This window comes from Gorilla gorilla, chromosome 14, assembly GCF_029281585.2.
Source record: "Gorilla gorilla gorilla isolate KB3781 chromosome 14, NHGRI_mGorGor1-v2.1_pri, whole genome shotgun sequence".
Lineage (NCBI taxonomy): Eukaryota > Metazoa > Chordata > Mammalia > Primates > Hominidae > Gorilla > Gorilla gorilla.
The window spans coordinates 121,136,894-121,158,568 of record NC_073238.2 but is presented as its reverse complement, the minus strand read 5'-3'; the positions used below and the strand labels follow the sequence as shown (position 1 = coordinate 121,158,568).

The window sequence follows — 21,675 nt, the reverse complement described above, 5'->3', positions numbered from 1 at the left end:
GCAGTTTCTTCTTGATAATTATATATTTACATTAAACATAGACTCAAACTGTGTGTTCATTCTTTAAAAATTAGCTCCAACAAATGTGGTCTTTGCAGCGCTCACTCTCCTTCTCCTCGGTGCTCCTGCTGGTGTCTCTTCTCGTGTACCCTACACTCCCTTTGATGTCAACGGGAGATCTTGAGGGGCAGAAGGAGGTTATTGAGAGGCATAAAAAGGAATCAGAAAATCAAATTGAAGGTTTACATCAATTAGTTGAGAACCAAATCATAGAGTGCACCAACTATTTATTCATTACACTGACATATTTACCAAATGTATGTTTGCCCTTATTTTAATTATGGGCATTATTATTTTATGATTGTTTCTGTTTTTCCTTTTAGGCACGGACTGGCTTTCCATATGGTGAAATCATGTTTTTAACATGTTAGTGAAGAAGGAGAAAGATCAAGCACTATTTTTTAAATAAAAGATTAGCAATTCCGTAAAATCTTTCTTTACTTACAGGAGATAATTTGATTGTAATCTAGGTAAAATTCACAGGATTGAGCAAGCACAAATTAAGATGCTTCTAATTCAATATTATTCTTTTAAAATTGGATGCTTTTATCTTCTCACTCTTCTTCCCTAACTATCCTTTTTCTTTTTCTGCGAAGCCGCTGGAGTGGCACTTCCTGAATGACATTTTAAGAGGACTTTCCAAATAAACGGCGTAACAAAGAGATCAAGCCTGCCGGGAAGCCAGAGCAAATTTTTTTTTTTTTTTTCATGAAATGAATAGTTTTAACTATGTCTTTTCTGCCTACTCTGTATAACCTTCCAGCCTCCACCCCCCACACAAATCCTAAGGCAGCAAACAAAACACTGAGACCCACTTCTTCACACCTTTTTACCAAGAAGGTTTACAATCAGTTAGGTCTCCAAGCAGGGGCATTGTTCCCCTGTACTCAAACAGCCTGGGTCCCCATCCTCTGCCAGCTCATTGGTGTGAGAGATAAGCAGACCTCTTAAGGCTCAATTATGATCTTGTTTTCACTCATGCCTCCAGGATCTATAGCAATGCCAACAACAGCTTGAAAAATGGACCCGTTTTCAAAGAAGAGCTAGCTGTTGCTGTGACTGATGACTAGGGAACCTCTGGTTATTCAGGTTTTCAGAAAGGGTCAACTCTTCACTTCCAGCTAGTCTTTTCAGTACCTTGAAAACGTTAAGAAGCAGTTATGTTAGCATCAATTACACTTCTTTAAACTGCTAGGATAATTGCAAGCAAAAGTCAATGATCTCATAGGTATACCACTTTCATATTGTGAATGAGCCAGTTTGAAAAATCTTAAATCAAGGCATTTCAAACATTAAAGTTATTTTAATTCAGAGAAGACTTTTTTTTTTTAATCGAGAGTGGAAATCTCTGGTGGGTTTCTTGAAATATTGGTTTCTAAAATTAAAAAATACCTGATAAGTGAATTTGTACCGTCCCTTACAAAACAAACTTTTGATAGTCCACAAACTTTTAGTGGAAATGAATATTTTATGAAAACAAACAAACAAATGTTTCAGTTAAAATGTTTTGAGCAAAACTCCATATTCTCTTTTATTCAACTGTCCCTTCCACAATTATAATAGTTCCCTCTTCTTAAGTCGATATTTATTAGGACACACATAATGTTATTAGTAAGACACAGAAGCACTGTCTACCTCAGAATATCCTTGCAATTCTACTTTTGAGACTGTTGATAGTGCAACCACTTTAGACTCTTCAACTGAGCAAAACTCTGTTTCTTGGTATGAGGCAATCAGCTTTTCTGTGAGCTCAGAAATCTCTTCAATCTAACCTTGCCTTCAAATTTACACTTTATAGAAAAACCAAAGAATATATGTATTGCTTGAAGCTGTTTACCACAGTTTTTACTTGAAGCACAATTTCATGAATTTAATAAGTATTGTCTAATGGTAGATTGAAGACCCAAGGCATGACTTAAATAGATATATATTAAGATTATAAATGGGCCACGATCGCTGAACTCTTGCAATATAGTGTAACAGTGACACCTCACAGGAACAAAATAAAGACTTATAGTGAGAATGAAGCTGGCAAAATTGACCTCTGATGCCCATATGCCACTCTCACCAACTTTATGACTTTACTGCTTCCCTCTACATCTGCTCCCCTCCCCAGTGATTCTCCTAATACACACACACACACATGCACACACACACATGCACATACATGTGCACACACACATACTTTCTCTCTCTCTTCCAGTTCCAATGTCCTGTGGCTGCATGCTATTTTCTTGGATCTCAGCTGGTTCTTAATTGCATGCGAAGAAAGCTGATTCTTTTTTGTAAGTAGAAAGGGATTTAATTAAAGAAATATTGGGTGGCAGAAATATTGGGAGGGTTGTAAAACCTGATCCAAGGCTAAGCTTTGTGGGATAATGCCCACATCACCCCTCAGAGTTTGCCTGATAAGGACACCGCCTCCACTGAGCTGCTCCAGTACTGCTGTCCCCACATCTTTCCTCTACACCAGGAGCTCCCCTGTAACTCCTGTGAAATCACTGCGGCTTCCACCAATGACACAAAGTTGATTGTGTTAACTCCATCCCCTGCAAACATAGGGATGCAGGGCCTGTTGCCTTGTGTTGCCAGCTTCTTTGCATTAAAGTCTTGTGTGTGTCTATTTGGCTGCAGAAACTTAGATGATATGCTTGTATTCTGGTTGCACAGGAGATTGGAGAAAACTCAACTTCCTGAGCTCTACTTTGGGGAGCCAGGATTCTCAATGTTAGAAGGTTCCCAATCAAAGAGTTCTCAAGAAGGTAATGGGTCTAAGAAATTTTCTCTATAGGTGTTGAACAGCCTTGCAATACCACAGGCTGAATGACCCATCCATCCATCCATCCATCCATCCATCTATACATCCCTCCTTTCCTTCTTTCACCCATCCCTCCCTCCCTCCCTTCCTCCCTCCACCCATCCATATATCCATCTATTTATCCATTCGTCCATCTACACATGCCTCCTTCCCTTATTTATCCCTCCATTCCTCCCTCCATTCATTCATATATCCATCTCTCTATCCATCCATCCATCCATCCATCCATCCATCCATCCATCCATCCATCCATTTGTTCTATATTTTAACAGCCATTGAGCATCTGGAGTGTGAGAGGGAAGCTGCTGGAAGCTCTGGGTACAAAAACAAATAAGGTGCAGAAGCAACTTGGAGGCACTGATCATCTAATGAGGAAGAAAGACAGGAGCAAGGCTGGGTGGTGCGGGCTATGGCCGGGATACCATGCAGACCGGGGTTGTGGTATCAGGCAGGGAGGAATGCCCCACAAAAAGCCCATGTGTTCCCCTGTACTTCTAGCCATCCTCACAGTGAGGTGCGGCCTGGCGACCAGTTCTCACCTGAGGACCTCAAGAGGGCTGGGCTGCAGCACCTGGTGCTTCTTGTTCCCTTTCTTCCTTCAACGTGGACACCTGGGAGACCTGTGTCCAAACTGATGTGAATGCAAAATGGAGGGCAGCAGGCAGACCTGCCCTGGGCTCTTCCTAAGCAAGATCTCATACTCTGTGTGAAGCCATTGAAGACGGCAGTGTCTTTCGGTTGTTGCAGACAGCATTAATTACCCTAATTAAAATTAGGCTGCACGGTAAATCAGGAAAGGTAGAGTTACCCAGAAAAAGGTGACTAGAAAATTCCCCCTTTCAACAATTCAGTGTAGCAAGTCAGACAGAGGAGTCTGGAGAGGAAATCAGAGGCCAGCTCTCAGAGGTCTCAGATGTGTCTTGCTATGAATTTGTTTTTTTCTTGAGGCTCGGGGGAGTTACTGAAGAATTTTAATACCTTTTCCACCTTTCCACCTGGGGAACAACTTACCAATATCCTTTGCAGCACTGAGCTAATCTGATACACTAAAGTCTGCTGTGGCTAATAAAAAAGGATCAATCTTTCAGCCTTCCTGACTTTACTAGTTCAAATATGCAGTGCTTTAAGTATTATACAATTAGCCCACGAGGGTCTGCCTTGTGTAGGGTAAAGAACAACTTGTACTGAACATTGCGGTGCTCTTCAAATCACATGGAGCATCTCATTTACTAGTCCAGCTTTGAGAAGACCAAGATATAACAATAATAAATTTATAGACCTTTTAAAAATGATGCTGAAGAAGTTCAGCCAATTCTCAGTGGCGCTCACCTAGGTCCTAAAGCATTTTACGAGGACTGTATGTTTTTCGCATATAGCACATGAACTATAGAAAATGAGTTTTTATCCTGTGGGAGAGGAGAAAGAGATCAGTATTACAGTTCTATTTTATTATATAGAAAAAAATGCATAAATCCTAAATATTGGGAGTGAATGTTAGAGAAAAAGGTATAATTTGCAGTGTTTCATTTACTATCATAAAAAACCACAGAATGTGAAAATTAGTCTAATGTACATATGCGATTAAAAATCTATGTCTTCTTGATATTGTAACTTCTACCTGTGGTTTCAAATCTTCATTTTATTATATCTTTCTTGAACAAGTTAAAAGTCATAGTTTAGCAAGTTCGATGTCCTCGGAATTTTCTATTTAGCTCTATTTAGAACAATTAGTAACTCCTCTAAGGGTTAACACTGGAAAATTCTTTACATTTAAATTCTAAATTACAACATCCATTTATTCAAGACCTTATGTAATTGGAGATAAATGAGTTTGCATTAGTTTGCTAAGGCTGCCATAACAAAGTACTATAAACTGAGTGACTTAAAATAGCAGAAATGCATTGCCTCACAGTTTTGGAGGCCGGAAATCAGGATGTCAGCAGGGATACATTTCCTTGGAAGACACTGGCGCAGGATCTGTTCCCAGCTTCTCTCCTTGCTTCTGGTGACCTCAGGCATCCCTGAGGTCTTGGAGATGGTGGAGATGGTGGTGGTCTTTCCACTGCGCCTCTTCACACCATCTTCCTTCCATGCATTCTGCCCCATGTGTGGATTTCCTCTTTGTTTAAGGACAGTCATACTGGGTTAGGGTTCACCCTGATGACCTCATCTCAGCTTGATTATCTGCAAAGACCAGACACTATTCCCAAATAAGGTCACATTCACAGCTCCTGGGGTTTGGACAGCACCATCTTTTGGGAACACAATTTGACCCATAACAATGTGTGTATTACTCAACTTTCACTAAGTTATGCTGGGTTACAACCCCAGAATCTCAAGGACTTAGCAAAAAGACTTAGTCTGGCTCTCACGGGATGTCAGTTGCAGGTACATGCGACATTGCCTGGCTCTGCTCTGCCTGTCTTCATTGCGGATCCAGGCTGAAGGATAAGTCAAGTCACCGTGCCCAGCCTAATTTTCTTCTGGTAGTTTCTACAGCCCAGAATCAAAAGTGGGGACAACTCATGGCTTAGTTTCTGACAAGGTGGGTTTAGAGGATGTGTGAATTCTGAGTGCTGGGAAACTTTTAATTGAAATGGTTGAACAGATGTGGTCTCAGGCTGGGTTGTCACAAAAATATCATAAGGCTTGGATGTCAGTGAGCGAGGGGTACACTTCTATTACAAGGAAAACAGAATAATTTGTAAAGATAGCCTACCATGATGTACAAAGACTATTTTTTAATGTGAATGAAAGAAAATAATAGCTTTCCTTCTTCTGCCACACCCCACAATATTTGTATTCATTAACCAATTACTTTTCTGATACTAATTTAGAAAATTGAACTCAATTTATACAGATACACCTAACACTGCTTACATTTACCACTCAATAGATGATGTTAATGAAGTGCTAGGATTGTGCAGGAATTTAAGCATTTTCCCTGGAAAAGTTTTGGAGGTTAGATTACCATCAGAAGCAGGTTAATTTATCAGTTACTTCATAGGTGCAGAATGGTAAAAGGGTTAAGAGTACAGTTTCTGGAGTCAGAGTCCTAGAAGGTCAAATCCCTGCTTTACCATGTTCTAGTTGAGTAGCCTAAGCCTCAGTTTCTTCATCTGCAAAATAGGAGGAATGGAAGCAGCTGCCTGCCATGAAACACATTCGTGGAAGTGGCTTAGTGCAGTGCTCAGCAAGTGTTCTTACAGCTGTGGGGATTGTTTCCTTCCAGTCATTCATCCAGCAAATACTATTAGTCTCTTTATGCCAGTTGCTGCACCCAGCACTAGTCCCTGTAGTGGTGCCATGTGGGTGGCATAGACTTTCTTATTCTTTTTTGTTGTTTTTTGTTTTCTGAGACAGAGTCTTGCTGTGTCACCCAGGCTGGAGTGCAGTGGCGTGATCTCGGGTCACTGCAGCATTCCGCCTCCGGGGTTTCAGCGATTCTCCTTCCTCAGCCTCCCAGGTAGCTGGGATTACAGGCATGTGCCACCACACCTGACTAATTTTTTGTATTTTAGTAGAGACGTGATTTCACCATGTTGGCCAGGCTGGTCTCGAGCTCCTGGCCTCAGGTGATTTGCCTGCCTCAGCCTCCCAAAGTGCTAGGATTATAGGTGTGAACCACTGCGCCCAGCCGACACAGACTTTCTCTCAGTGACTGTGATAGTCCCAGGGCTGGCAGGGGGCAGAGGCGCTAGGATGGAACAAGAGATGATGTCACCAAATGGTGTTGACAGCCATGTGCAATAAAAATACACATGTATATATGTGAACAACAGGATCACACTCGCTGTGACTGAGACAATGTGGGAGGCCACAGGAGCTGAGACTGGACGAGGAAACAGCATACGCCAGGCTCACTCCTCTCAGCTGTCCGCCAGGCTCAGTGAGTGGATGGTCAGCATAAAGTTGTAGCATTTTGTATCAAATTGAATGAGTTATTCTTTCATTGAAGCTGGTACATCAAATTTATGCTAATTAGGCCGGGTGCGATGTCACGCCTGTCATCCCAGCACTTTGGGAGATGAAGGAGGGTGGATCACTTGAAGCCTGGCCAACATGGTGAGATTCTGTCTCTACTAAAAATATGAAAGTTAGCTGGGCGTGGTGGCGGGCACCTGTAGTCCCAGCTACTGAGGAGGCTGAGGCAGGAGAATTGCTTGAAGCCGGGAGGTGGAGGCTGCAGTAAGCCAAGATTGTGCTACTGCACTCCAGCCTGGGCGACAAAGTGAGATCTGTCTCAAAAAAAAAAAAAAAATGTTAATTAAATGTTTGAAAGATGCAGCTCCCTTGTAATGTATCAAAGTTGTGTTGTTACCATTAATCACTATTCAAAGGAAAAGCCTTCTGTGTTTTGTTTCTGAGGGGTGGTGGTAGCAATGGGATCTAATCTGAATAATCCAAAACCCCCAAACCTACTTTCGTGGAGAACTTGTAGGGTCTGTGGACCACAGTGGCCGCTGCTGCCTTACAGGGTGATGCTCACGCCATGGCCTGGACCCAGAGTCTGAATGCATGACCAGGTGAAGGAAAGGGGAAGAGGGAGGCCACCAGGGGAAACATCAGGCACCTCCGAGGCTGGTTCTCTATGAACAGAACAATGATCCTCTGGGAAAAGAAAGAAACATTTAGAACTATCTTTTTTTGGGTGGTGGGGGATGGAGTCTCGCTCTGTCGCTCAGGTTAGAGTGCAGTAGTGTGATCTCAGCTCACTGTAACCTCCGCCTCCTGGGTTCAAGCGATTCCTCTGCCTCAGCCTCCCGAGTAGCTGGGATTACAAGTGCCAGCCACCATGCCCGGCTAATTTCTGTATTTTTGGTAGAGACAGGGTTTCACCATGTTGGCCAGGCTGATCTCAAACTCCTGACCTCAGGTGATCCGCCCACTTCAGCCTCCCAAAGTGCTGGGACTAAAGGTGTGAGCCACCGTGCCCAGCCTAATTTTCTTCTGGTAGTTTCTACAGCCCAGAATCAAAAGTGGGGACAACTCATGGCTTAGTTTCTGACAAGGTGGGTTTAGAGGATGTGTGAATTCTGAGTGCTGGGAAAATTTTAATTGAAATGGTTGAACAGATGTGGTCTCAGGCTGGGTAGTCACAAAAATATCATAAGTAAGTGGTCATAATACCTTGTAATTGATTGTAGTTTCCAGTTTCTCAGGGGCTCATGAGAGCCCCTGTTTGTTTGTATTTTACATCCAGAAGGGGACTCATGGGAGATGAGAGAGGGGATGAGAATCAAAGGTCACACTGAGAGTAAACAGGAGTGAGAGTAGGGGGTTGTAACCGGGGGTGGGGGAGGGGGAGAAGAATTTCTGAGTTTAAGATGGTGGAGATGGGGTGGCTTCAGGTAATGCTGAGGTCTAAGGTGTGGCTGTGAGTTTTGGTGCTAGAGGAGGGTATAGCTGAAGGCCACTGGAGGTTGTTGAAGAGTGAAGCTAGCCGTTTGCAAAGACCATTAAAATAAATGGCTCCCAGGACACTGCAAAGAGGAGAGTGATGGGCCAAGTGTGCAGATCCTCAAGGCATGTGGGTGAGGAGCAGACACCGGTGGAGATAGCACTGTGGTCAGGGAAGTGCTAATGGAATGGTGTGGACTTCAAAAGAAACCAGCTGGGGCAGAGAAGAGATCAGAGGTCAAGAGGTGACAGTAGCCTCTATTTTGGCAAACTGTAAAATGGGGGAACTCTGAATTCCATTTGAGTTAGTAAGAGAACAGCACATCAGAGGAAAAGAATGGTGTTGTTCCAGAAGTTGTTGACAATAGATTGAGGAAAAAGATGCTGGGCTGATGATAAATGCTAGCAGACAAACAAACAAACAAATTAAAACAACTGCAAACAGATGGGAGGTGGCAGGAAATTAGGTTTAACGTATTAAGATGCCTGAAGATGGATGGCTTCCAGGCTGATGGATTCAGTCTTCCCTCTTCATTCAAACACCCGTGTTCTTCCCGTTTTCCCTTTTGCTACATGCACTGTTTGGCTTGTTCTCAAGTTAATTCTTCTTCCATAGTGGGGAGAAAAGTTGTGTTAGAAGTGACCAAATCCTCTAGGAATTTTAGGAGGCCACACCCAGATGAAAGGTAGGTTCCTTCCTGGTTGTCTGTATCAACAAGGAAATGTTTCCCAGATGCCTTTAAATTTCTTCTGATGTCATCATTAACTACATCTGCATCACACGCCTATTTCTAAACCAGCCACTGCCAAGGAGAAAGGGATTGCCACCACTGACTTTGCAAAGCAGTTTCCCATGAGTAGACAACACGTTGTATGAAAAAATTGAAATTCTGTTAAAAGGGAGAAATTGTTGAGTAGACAACCAATAGCATCTGCTATATTTTACATTAAACAAAATAATCCCACAAATGTCATTAAAATCTGACTACGTGTATACGCATTACCAATTGGATAAATAAAAATAGAATTGTAATCTACTTCAGTTTAGCTTGTGCTCCCGCTGAGCCACCAGAATTACTGTTGCTAAAGTTACAATCATCTGCTAGAACTACTAGGTCCTTCACGGTAAGCATCGTTCTTGACTTTTCAGCAGCAATCTGTGATTTGAGTTTTCCCGAGATCGTCTTTTCTCCTGGCTTCTGAAACATCGCACCCTTCTGCTTTTCCTCTCCCCCCTCTACTTACTCTTTATATTTTTTTCTTTGCTTGTCTATTCTACACTAGTTGTTCTCAACAAGGGGTGATTTGGGGCCCCAGGGGACATCTGGCAAAGCCTGGAGGCATCTTTGGTTGTCATAATTAAGAGGAGGCTGCTAACATCTCGTGAGTAGAGGCTGCGATGCTGCCGAACATCGTGCCATGCACAAGGCTGCCCCCACAGCAACGGTTATCTGGCTTCATATATCAGCAAAGCCAAGACTGACGAAACCTGAACCAAGCTTCCTCTAACAGGGCTCCTCAGGCGCCAGTGCTGGCTGTTCTCTCCCCATTCTACCTTCTCTGCTCGGATCATCTCATCTTTTCCCACAGTTTAAAATACCATTTATATACCAACAGAACCAATTTTATTATATTTTCAGATCTGATTTCTTTTCTGAGTTACAAGTCTAGATGTTTAACTACTTAAAAATTACATTTAGGTATTACACAGGCATCTCAAACTTAGTATTTTCAAAACTTATTTGACCATTCATCCCAAATTCACTCCTCTTCCTCGATTCTTCATTTCAGAAGGAGTTATTATTCACCCAGCTGTGGAAACTGGAGGCCCATGAGTCCTTCCTGAAGCCACCATTTCCACAACTATCACCACATTTGTGGTCCAACACTGAGACCTACTTCTTTTAACTCCAAAATTACCTTGGCTCAGGCCCCAGCTGACTGCCACCTCCCTACTTCCGGCACTGACACCTCCTACTTTTTTTTTTTTTTGGTAGACCATGGGTCTTGCTATATTGCCCAGACCTGTCCTCAAACAATTCTCTTGCCATGGGCTCCCAAAGTGCTGAGATTACAGGCATGAGCCCCTGTGCCCAGCTCACCGTCACCCCTTAACTGGCCTCCTGGCATGGCCTCCGTGCTGGTCTCCAGACATTCACTTCTACTGCCCTCCAATCTGTTCCCCAAATAGTATCGAGGCAGGCCTTGTGAAGCTAGACCATGTCACACCCATTGCACTTGTGATAGAAAACCTAAAATCCTCAAGTCAACCTATAACCCTCCTCTCTGGCTTGTCTTTGATGTCTCCTGTATGTGTTTCCTAGAGCTCCCACATTAAAGTTCAGTACCAAAAACGAGGTGCCTTCCACAACAGAAATGTATGATGCCCATGTTCTAGAGACTAGGAGTCTGAGACCAAGGCGTGGGCAGGGCTGTGGGGGAAGCGTCAGTTCCAGACCCCTCTCCTGGGCCTGTAGATGGTCTTCATGTTCACATGGTTGCCTCCCTGTATGCATGTCTGTCTCCAAATTTCTCCTTCTTATGGGGAAACCAGTCATGTTGCATCAGGCCCTGACCTAATGATCTCGTTTTAACTTGATTAACTCTATAAAGACCCTGTTTCCAAACAAAGATCACATTCATAGGTACCAGGAATTAGGACTCCAACATAGGAAGTTTGGGGAGACACAACCCAATCCATCACACCCCTGTTAATTATCGAGGATTTCTGTATCTGTTTCTTCAGTCTAGAAAGCTCGATTCCTTACTCTCCACTTCATTAGCATCTATTTCATTCAGCAGGCAGGACCCAGGTTAAATGTGGCTTCTTCCAACAGGTAATCCTTGATGCCTCCTCTAGGTGAGGTCCCCTGTGGCATTCACTCATAGCACCTTCTGCTTTGACTCCCTGTGCTTGTAGCAATTCTAAATTATATATTTAGGTGGGGATTCTTTTTTGTTTGCTGTGTTCCTCTCCTGCATGGTTTATAAGTTCCATGAAGACTAAGACCATGTCTGATTTGTTCATCACTGCATCCCCAATGCCTACGAAGTGGTCTACAGAAAAGTACTTAAACATTATTGACTGAACGTGAATTAAAAATCATTCTTAGTCCTCTTCTCTTCCGTCTCCACTTTTGATGCCATTTTTTTTTTCTCAGAAGGAACAGTTTTCACATTTTCTCACTAGTGTTTCTAGGTAAACCACAGCAAGCTGAGCACACAAAGCTGTTGACGTGGAAGCTGGGGAGGTGGGTTGGATTCCTCACTAGCCAAGTGACCTTTTACCACCCCAAGGTCCATGATTTACGTCTGTTTTTCAGAAAGACCACTAATGACTATGTCCTATGAACATTTACGTTGCCTTTTTATTAACCCACAAAGGTTACATCTTTGAATGCCAAAGTTCTTTCAAATGAAAGTTTACGAAAATTGTACCCTTGCCTGCAGTAAGGCCAATGCATATATAGATTGAATAAATGCATGTGAATTTTCTTTGCTTTTTCTTGGTATTGTATCAATTCAGTTTGATAACACAAATTATTTCACACTGATTAGAAGAGACTCACTTTCTCTCTCTATATATATATACACACATATAGATACACATATATACACATATGTACATACATATACATACACATATGTGTATATATATCACATAGGAAAACAAATATGTTGTTACTAATAAACACAAGTAACTTAGTATAAAAGCTTTCCAATGCATAAAGTCCATGGAAGGAGGTTTCCTCTGGGGGGTGGAGTGGGGCTGGAATGTTGGCATGCAAGGCAGGTGCAGCATAACTGATAGCAATGTCTTCATTTGGACCGGAAAAGTCAAGGAGAAAGAGTTGTACCAGTCTTTCAATAGCTTCTACAGATCCATTAAACTTAAAATAGATTAATCTCCAGAGACAGTCAACTTCCCGAACACAGCAATTACAGTGAAAGATGGCAAGCCCAAGACATCCATTTAATGGAAACCTACCGCCCAATACAGCTGCCTCTAGTTCTCATCCTGTGCAGGCTGCTTCTCCATCTCTGCTGCCAAACTATTCAGTGCCAACGTGTTCTCCAGCCTTAAAAGGCGGAGAGGGATGAATTTCTGAACTTTGCAGGATGTTCATCTGGAGATGAGGCAAACTTAGGATACTTTGAAAAACATTAAATCAACTTTAAAAAAGGAAACAAAGCCTAGGAAAACAAAATATGGGTTAGGTGACATATACCAAGACAATTGGCCTATGCACAGTTACTTCGAAGACACTGGAACAACGCTTAGATCAAGTAGCTCCAATTTACCCAAGGAATGAGAGCAAAAACACATCATTATATATTTTTAAAAGTCTGTTTTATGAGAAATATATTCTGAAATAATATCCATCAAGTTAAAGTTGGATTCATGTTTAAGTGGTAGACTTGAAAGAAACTTTTATAAGCTACATAGAGTTTGGTTAGGTATAACATATTCATCCATGTTTAAAATTAATATTTATTGGGAACCATTTAAAGGACAACTTATCTTCCAAAGATTGGAGGAATGTCAGAACTGAAATGGTAACTTACAGACCATCAGATCTTGTCCCACTTCCTCAAGAAATGGAGATCTAGAGAGAAGACACTCATTTATCTGTGCTGTGTTATAGTAGTTTGTTATTAAAGAATACTATTTTTCTCCTGAAAATAAATTCACAAAGTGCCTAACCTAGGTAGCAGCAATGTCCCAGGGAATCTGGCTACTCTTCAAAGACTTTGAAAGTTGTGTGCATTTTCTGCTGGGCGCACAGCCCTTCTGGAACATGTCAGTATGTTATTCTTCAGGGCATCGTGCAAGACCCGTTGCCTATGGCTAATAGTCTCAAATGTGTATGGATGGATTGGAATTCTCTGCTGACCATAAAAAGGCATGTGTGTTTTGGTTCAATGTACTTTTAATAGTTAGAGATCTCATGAAAATAAAAAATGTTCTAAAGTTATAAAGATGTATGTGAATATTGCAGTTAAATACAATAGGCAATTGTAAATAATTTAACTTTAAATAAAAAAAAAACCTGACAGCCAAGTCTAAGATTAAATAGAATGTTTACTTTTCTCCCCAGTTTATAATTCTCTGTTCTCTTCCAATTCCTCATTTACAAGCCAAGTTCCATACTGTTAGCCAATAATTTTGTATTTTATATTCAACACATTTAATTTTCCTAGAGCTATGAAATATCATTTACAACTTTCCACAACTTATTTGACTATTTCTTATCAATTTTGGATCCATAATTGCTTTCTCACACCTCTTGTTGATTCATCAGATTCTGTCTAGATGAGGCAGTCTTATTGCTGCAAAGCTGTTTAGTCATTATATTGAATTAATGCAACGATACGCCCCCTGCACCAGAGTTCTCAACTAGGAGCTTGTATTTACAGCTTCCATTGCTTCCTTAGTGTCATCTTCTGGTTATTTATTTATTTATTTACTGAGACTGAGTCTCGCTCTGTCACCCAGGTTGCAGTGCAGTGGCGCGATCTCGGCTCACTGCAACCTCCGCCTCCCGGGTTCAAGCGATTCTCTTGCCTCAACTTCCAGGTGCCTGACATCATGCCCAGCTAATTTTTCTATTTTTAGTAGAAACAGGGTTTCACCATGTTGGCCAGGATGTTCTCGAATTCCTGACCTCAAGTGATCCTCCCACCTCAGCATCCCAAATTGCTGGGATCACAGACATGAGCCACCGCGCCTGGCCTGTGTCATCTTTTTAAACACCATTAAAGAGAGGAAAATGTCTAAAGCTGTGAGTCTATTTGCTGTTAGCACCATTGGCAGCACATGGAAAGTAACACCTATGTTTCCTGAGTGCTTTCTATATGCTACTAACATTTCTAGGCTTTTTAAATGTTTTTGTTCGTTTGATCTACATTTTAATAAAATTATTACCATCTTCTTTAATAAGCCATTTAAGTTTCATTATGTTTGAATAGAATACGTGCTTAGAAAAAAATCAGTTTGGTTTCTTCTCCTAAGCCCTCAGACTCAGTAAAGAGTGATATATGGTAATGTCTGGTTGAACTCATATGTTAAAAAGAAAAACACCAAAAGTTTGTGATCTTGTTCTTGGCAATCTCCTGCTCAGGAAACATCAATTCCCAGTGCTTGGGTTTCTAAAAATGATAACCTCTGAGGCATGCACCATTATCTGAAGAAGTAGGTTTAATTTGTTTAAAGTTTCAACTATTACCATGTTGACAGTAGCCTAGATGCTCGTCTCCCAGTGTCAGGCAGGACTGTAACAGCTGAAGAGGCCATCCAGTGCTTCTTTCTCATTTTATGAGTCTGAGACTTAATGGAGTACTGTGTGGGAACTTGGCAAGCACTGTTTTCACCTGGGGTGGTTGTGGAGGGTTATTCCATTAGTTGGGAGTGGTTTCCAAGGAACACTTGCTGTCAGATTCCCTATTGTCAGTGACTCATTTATGTGACAACCCAGCATGCTCCTGGCAGCGACAAAGTCCTCGGGGTAGCAGTGCTTTGGGGCTCACCTCTTACCAACAGGTGTGGGCAATAGCAGAATCCATCTTGCAAATTAAATGTGCTTAGGTATTTTTCAATGTTACTGTTATCACTGTAAGTGGCAGAAAGGGGAATTGAACCACTATTCGTTTAAAAACTATTACGAAATATGTATTATTGCTAATCAATAAATAGGATTTTCCACTGCTTCAGTTACTCCAGGAGAACAAGGCAGGGAGTTTAGGCATCTTCCTTTGCTCCTTCAAACCCCCAAAGTTGTCTTCCGTCCTGTAAAAGACAGCTTGAACTTACTAATCACATAAAGCCTGGCAGTATGAAAGGTTCATGCACTTTCTCAAAAGGGCCTGCCCTGTGCCAGGGGCTTGTTGAGGGTTCACATCTTTTTTTCTATCTTTTAATGAATCTTACTATAAGCAAAGCAGTGGGCTCTGAGCCTGGAAGGGGAGACACAAATAAGAAATAAGACACAAACTTTGCAGCAACGTGTACACCAAGCCATTCACACGGCACAAGAAGTTGCTGATGTCTTGACCCTGGAGGAAGCTTATTCGCTGTCATTGCAGCCGGCCTCCATATTTCCCAAGGTAAAGGAGCCTCACATTTCCTAAATACGTAATATATGTTCATATTCGTTTAGCAGGGCTTCCATAACAAAGCATCACAGATGGGCGCCATGAACAACAGAGATGTGTTTCTCGCAGTTATGGAGGCTGGAAGGCCACGATCATGTGATGGGCATGGTTTTTTTTTGTCTGAGGCTTCCTCCTTGGCTGGTAGAGGGTTGTCTTTCTCCTGTCTTTTCATGATCTTTTCAGTGTGTGTGTCTGTGTCTTTTTTTTTTTTTTTTTTTTTTTTTTTTTTGCCGCAGTGAGTACAGCCGCTCCTAACGCTGCTGCTTCTTGGTCTTCAGGTTCTCCTCGGCTTGTTGAGCCGGCGGCGCCTGGCGTGAGTCTTCTCAGGCCTCAGGGTCAGGGGCTCGCATCTCTTGCCCTTGCAGAATTTCCTGATGTTTTCTTTCTGAGTCTGGTTAATAACGGTGAGAACACGGGCAAGGGACTTGCAGACAACTCGAATCTTAGAGAGCTTGGAGGCCTGGCCGCCTGTCACTTTGGCGACTTGCAGCTGGGACCGCTCCACCTTCAGGTCGCCCAGCTGTTTCAGCAGCTCCGCCTCCTTCTTCCTGTGAAGGTCTCGAGACTTGATCTTGGCCATTGCTGCACAGGCCACCCATTCATCATATATATAGACACATATATACATAGATATATAGACACCAATCACATTGGATTAGAGCACACCCATATGACCTCATTTAACCTTAATTACCTCTTTAAAGGCCCTATCTCCAAATATAGTCATGTTCTGAGGTACCGAGGGTGAAGGCTTCAACATGTGAATTTCGGGGCACAGGGTTCAGCCGATAAACTATGCCAAGCCTTTTATACATATTATTATCTCATTTACTCATGACAAAATTCCTCTATGGGAAATGCTATCGTTGACCTTTGCAAATAAACAAATCAGGGAAGTAGAATAGAAAAATGCAGAGATTTCGGGCCTTCTAATGGGGCTGATTTCCAATCCAAGCAATTCCTTGTAAGCTATGTGAACTGGGCTAACCCACTTAAACTCTGAGCTTTATCACACAAAAAATGAAGATGAATTTCAGTGAAGAATCAGCCTTCCCCAACAATACAATGCTACCTGTCTATAGTTAGACAAAGAAAGTTAAGATCTCAACTATTCAAGAGATCCTTACTATTTTTCTTCTATCGATAAGCAATTGATCACTTATAAATATGAAATGTTTTACCAGACAAATATTGGGATCCTTTAAAAATGTATGTTGTTTGTTTTATTTTCAAAGAGGCTTCTCAAGCTTTGGTAACTTATTAATAAAAGGCCCATTCTCACCTCCAGTACTGATGATTATAAGGTGCTCTCTCCTATATCTGACTCATGGAGCAAATCTTTATGAGCAAAGACAGTGTTTTCCTGGAGGGAATAACTGGTTGAACTCGTGTGTTTACAAAAATGCCTGAAGTTTTTTTTTTTTTTTGCTCACTGCAACCTCTGTCTCCCTGTTTCAAGCGATTCTCCTGCCTCAGCCTCCCGAGTAGCTGGGATTATAGACACCCACCGCCACGTCTTGCTAATTTTTGTATTTTTAGTAGAGATGGAGTTTCACCATGTTGGCAAGGCTGGGCTCAAACTCCTGACCTCAAGTGATCCGCCCTCCTCGGCCTCCCAAAGTGCTGGGATTACAGGCATGAGCCACCACACCCGGCCCCAAAGCCTGAAGTTTTGATGAGGTAACAACCTAAAGGTTGAGGATTCCAGTTTCTGATAGGATAAGCATCTCCCTCCTTTTTTTCCATCTTTTTTTTAATGATAAACTTACTTTGAATTCTGAGTGTGTGGACTTTCTATACCACAAATATTCTACCTCTTAGGGGTGCTGTACTGACTCAATGAAATGATCTGTGAATAGCAAATTGCCTGGGACACTGTCAATATTTTGGATGTAAAATGATGGAGGATAAATAGCTGGTGTCCTGGGATGTAATCTCTTCAGTTTCTCTGAGAATCCTCGTGTCTCAGAGCCAAGAACTTTCAATAGCTGCCGTTGCTGAGGTTTTATTATTTTGGAATCAATGAGAGTTAAAATACAATGAAACAAGATGAGGTTTTTCATGTGATAATTCTATTTCCTTACAAAATTGGACAAAAAAATATTGATTAAGATTCATAACAAGGCTCATCATTACATAAATTTCTAAACTTCTGATTCAAACGAGGTACCACGAAGCTGATTACTTCCTGCAAAAAAATGGGAGGCGAACTTGTACATAAGGGAAGAATTATTCCTTTTTCTCTTCTGGCTTCTGCCTAAAATGGAAATTTTCCTGAAATTGAAAATTTTAAATTTTCTTGTTAATTGCAGTCGCTACCTCTGGGAATGAACCTTAGATGCTCCGTATTCCCAAGAAGGCTCTTTCTCAGGGGTTTGTAGAAGAACTTGGGCTAGCTGTGGTTCTTTTGCACTCAGCTGAGAAGAAGGGAGTGGTTGCACCCTACTTCCCAGGCCTTCCACAGGCCTGGTGCTGGCGGGTGGGCGGGTGAGCAGGCAGGCTTCTCTCAGGTGACGGTGACAAACTCTTGCAAACGTGCAATAGAAAGTGGAAGGGGAGTTACCTTCCAGAGACTGGGTTAGCTTAACCTTCCCCTCCCACATTGTACTTTTCACTATAAAGAAGTAAAAAGGTCAGTCTTCCCCTTGGGACTGGTCTCACCAGTCACTTCGATAAAAGATACTGTCTTGAGTGAATTTCCAAGCCCCGGGCTAAGTCTGGAGGTCAGAAAGGGTCAGGAAGGCCCCCCAGGGAATTCATTCTCCAATTCCCCTCCCCTTAGGTGTCGTTAGGTTGGCCTTTGTTTGCATTCAGACTTCAGGAACCTTTGTTTTCAGCTGGGCAGGGCTTTTTGCTGGGGTCCCACATTGTGATGTGTGTGGTGGGCTCTGAATTTTAGATGTGTCTGTTCCATTTGGTTTTCACTCTTTTGACATAGTTCAGTATCTGAGTCATTCATTGCCTTTCCCTGTATTTGAGCTCTGATTAATAGCTGATAGGACGAATGGATAACACTTACACAGTGTTTACGACGTGCCAGGCGCTGCTCTGAGAGCCTTACAGATATCAACTTATTAATGGAAATTTTCAGGTTTCCAGTCTGCAGGATCTTTCCTATCAGGGCAATCCATGTTTTTAAATTCAACCAATGCGGGTAAGAGGCTCACATGGTGCAAAGCATAGATGCAAAGAAGAGGAATTGAGTGGCTACCCTTCCCCAGCCTCCCGTGGGAGAACGTGAGTTTACAGGTAAGTGTTTCCTGTGGTAGGTTTTGATGGATGTAGAGAGATACACAGATAAAGTACGAAGGGAGGCTCAAAGGAGAGGAGGAAGTCACATTGGGTTGTGATCATCATGAAAGAGCCACTTTGGGGAACAGCAAATATTTCAAATGGCAGCAGTGGGAGGGGAGCATGAGAATCACGTGCCATGTGCAGGCACCAGAGGGAAGCTCAGGCTTGTTCAGGGGCAGTGACAGCCAGCTCCTGACCTCCAAAGCTAGAACAGTAGACGGCCTGTCTAAAAAACCTGGGGGTTTTCCTAAGGGCAAATGACAGAAGAGTTGTTTGTATTAAATGTCAGGAGGATAAAGTGTAGAGCCAGGAAGAAGAGGAAGCTACTGTAACAGTCAAGCAGAGAGGGAATGAACCTGGAGACGGAGCAGTGGCAATAGAAATCAAGAGAGCTCAAAGCGAGTTTGGGCTGCTGAATCTCACAGTAGGAGGCGAGGAAGAAAGGAAGAGCCGCCACTGTTCCAGAACTTTTAAGGCTGGCATAATTCTGTCATTAGTTACAGAAGCTGCGGATTTAGGTGGGATATATGCGTGTGTCACTCCGCACAGGGGAGGATAATTGTATTTGTTTTGGACATGTTGAGTTTGAGGTCCTGTTGAGACGTTAGGACAGTAGAGGCACGCCAAAATGACCAAGCCAGCGCTCTGCCAATGAAAGTCTTATCGCAAAATAAATGCACAGAGTAAATATACTCATTCAACTATGTCATAGTCTTACTTCTACAAACAGACCAAAAAAATTATCAAGAGTAGAGTTCTTAAAGAGGTCTGTAGCAGCCGGGCACGGTGGCTCATGCCTGTAATTCCAGCACTTTGGGAGGCCGAAGCGGGCGGATCATGAGGTCAGGAGATCGAGACCATCCTTGCTAACATGGTGAAACCCCGTCTCTACTAAAAATACAAAAAAATTAGCTGGCCGTGGTGGCGGGCGCCTGTAGTCCCAGCTACTCGGGAGGCTGAGGCAGGAGAATGGCGTGAACCCGGGAGGCGGAGCTTGCAGTGAGCCGAGATCCCGCCACTGCACTCCAGCCTGGGCGACAGAGCGAGACTCCGTCTCAAAAAAAAAAAAAAAAAAAAAAGGTCTGTAGCATGACCTCACCTAGTTATTTTCTAATATATATACGTATGTGTGTGTTTTATGTCATTTACCTTTGAATAATTCACATGAAAATAAAGATTACATATGTGTGTTTAGCTACTGCTAAATACAGAAAACACAAATTACAAACAGGCATAAAACAAAAACAAAATCAAAACTGTAACGGACTCACCACCCAAAGGTAAAAAACTATTAACACTTTACTGTATTTTCATTCTTTGATAGTTTTTTCAATGTGTAAGTTTTCCCCCACGTATTTGTAATCATAATTGTAATTTTTAAATCATTAAATCTGATTCTGACCTGCTTTTAAATCAGCTGTTGTACACACTCCCTGTGTAATCATCTCCCATTAAATATCTTTAGGGAACTTAGAAAAAAATTATAGTAAGAAAGAAAATAGAGCTGATAGAATTCTACCTGTTCTTTGGGCAATCCCCATAACTTTTTTTGTTTTGTTTTTTTTTTTGCTGCTTTGCAATTTTCCAATGTTTGGACTTCTATTAAATTAAATAGAAGCTACCAGCATCTACTTTTATTTGTTTATCTTTGGGTGTTTATCCTCAGAATGGTCAGTAAATTTACATTACTTATGAAAGTGGAGTATAGCCCCAGATGCTAACAATAGTATAGTTTGTTATAATTCCACATTTATGTCCAATGTACATTGGAAAATACTAAATTTTCTGCCAAGCTTCTATAAAATCTAAGGAGTATAGCGGAAATGCTTTGCAGTTTCCATCATTAAGGTAGATGAGATTAAAAAGAAATTAAACCCAACTCAAATATTCATAAATATTTTGAAGTTATTAGGGTAAACAAGATTCCTTTCTCATGCCTTTTCTACTTTCAACCAAAGGAAAAACACACTCAGTTCTCTTTAGTTTGTTTATATCTGAGGATACTGACCCTAGAAGCAAATACCAACCACACCTGTGAGACTGTTCCTAGGCCATTTGACATCCAGGTGGAGCTCATCCCTGGAGGAAGTTAATCTGTAGGGATCGACTTAATTTTCACTCATCTCTTCAGACTTTGTTTGCCTTGGAAAGCATCCTGAGGGACAGGATCCTTTAGGAAGATTTTCAAGAAGCCCCCTTAAGAATATTTTTTCCCTGCAAGGCCAGGAAGTGCCATTTTGTCCAAAATAATTGGAATTCAAACCTCAAAAGGGCTGAATTCATTTGAAAATTTGAAGTGTCAATTCAAGAAGGTTTTGCATTTTGTAATGTTTTCTTATCCATGGCATAAGGAAGCATACAATTTGAAAGTTAGACTTGTTTAATTTAAAACCCATATTCTAGTTTTGTACCAGTGTTTTATCTGGTAATATTTAGTCCTAGTATATGTAGGCTGGGGACAGGATGGAGTCCAGTATGAATACCACATACAAATTATATGTTTATAATCACATATATGGCTATGATTTTTTCATTTTATAAAAATCAAGTTATTTTCTTATTAATGATAAAAACATCCTAACACTTTGTATAATAAATTGCTTTTTGTGAAGTATTGGAAGATAACTCTAGGAATCTTTTTGTATTCACTGGAGGTACTGCTATTTAAACAATATCCTCCCCATTTATGATCAGAGCCAAAATGTTTTTAAAACATGATGCAAAGTATTACAATGTCTCATTATGGGGTTGAGGTTTCCTTTAACATCGTGTTTATGGATTTGAGAATCAAGTAAAGACAATAATTGAAGGGTTGTCTCTACTCAGCAGTTGAGATGGGAGATGAGGGAAGACGGTGTCAGCGGAAACCTGGTTACACGCAGTCAGCTCTGCCCTCCTCAATGAGAAGGAAGGCAATGCCCAAGGGTTGCCTTTGTAAACTACTCTCTTGC

General features: G+C 41.7%; 1 pseudogene; it reads right to left on the bottom strand.

Annotated features, from left to right (window-relative positions):
* Positions 1–70: 70 nt before the first annotated feature.
* LOC101144057 (large ribosomal subunit protein uL29-like) lies at positions 71–16,010 on the bottom strand (annotated as a pseudogene).
* Positions 16,011–21,675: the final 5,665 nt, after the last annotated feature.